We start from the raw sequence: 742 nt of genomic DNA on the forward strand, positions 1-742 counted from the left end.
ACAGTGACTGCCCCTTTCTGCAAAACTACCTGAAGCCAGCAATGCAGCCAACCATAGCATGGAAAGCGCAAATGAAGCTCCAGTACAACCACGCAATGCTCCACTGTGCACAGGCAACTTTCATGTCTTTCCATGGACTGCGAAATCTTAGTACATCTACCCTACAGTCTGGATCTTATGCCAAGTGATTATTATTGTGTGAAGTGCTTATTGCCTGTTTGAACCACAGAAGACGACTCTCCTTGGGCACAGGTTTACCAGTGATGCAGAGGTGCAACTCACAGCGCAGGAGTGGCTGTCATAGCAACCAAAAGCTTCTTTAAAGGAGATACGAAGAAACATGTGACTCACTGGAATAAGTGCGTTTCAAAGTAAGGTGATGAGGTAGGGAAGCGATGTGCTTTAGAAAATAATCACTGCACCCAAAATGATTTTATTTCAGAATTGCGGTTAGTTTCTGAAACACCCTTGTAGCTCTATCCCCTTCCCCCCAACACCTACCCAAAGTTCCTTTAAGGAAATATACCTGATCACTGTTTTGTTCTTTCCATCATAAGAAAATTTATAGCAGACAGATTACTTGCAAGGCATATTTATAACAAGAAATATTGCACATAACTTCTTACTGTGCCACACAACGTAATGGTCTTGCTAATTCTGAGTTCATTCATAGATTCATAGATGTTAGGGTCGGAAGGGACCTCAATAGATCATCGAGTCCGACCCCCTGCATAGGCAGGAA

The sequence above is a fragment of the Alligator sinensis genome, unplaced genomic scaffold (genome assembly GCF_000455745.1).
Source record: "Alligator sinensis unplaced genomic scaffold, ASM45574v1 scaffold608_1, whole genome shotgun sequence".
Lineage (NCBI taxonomy): Eukaryota > Metazoa > Chordata > Crocodylia > Alligatoridae > Alligator > Alligator sinensis.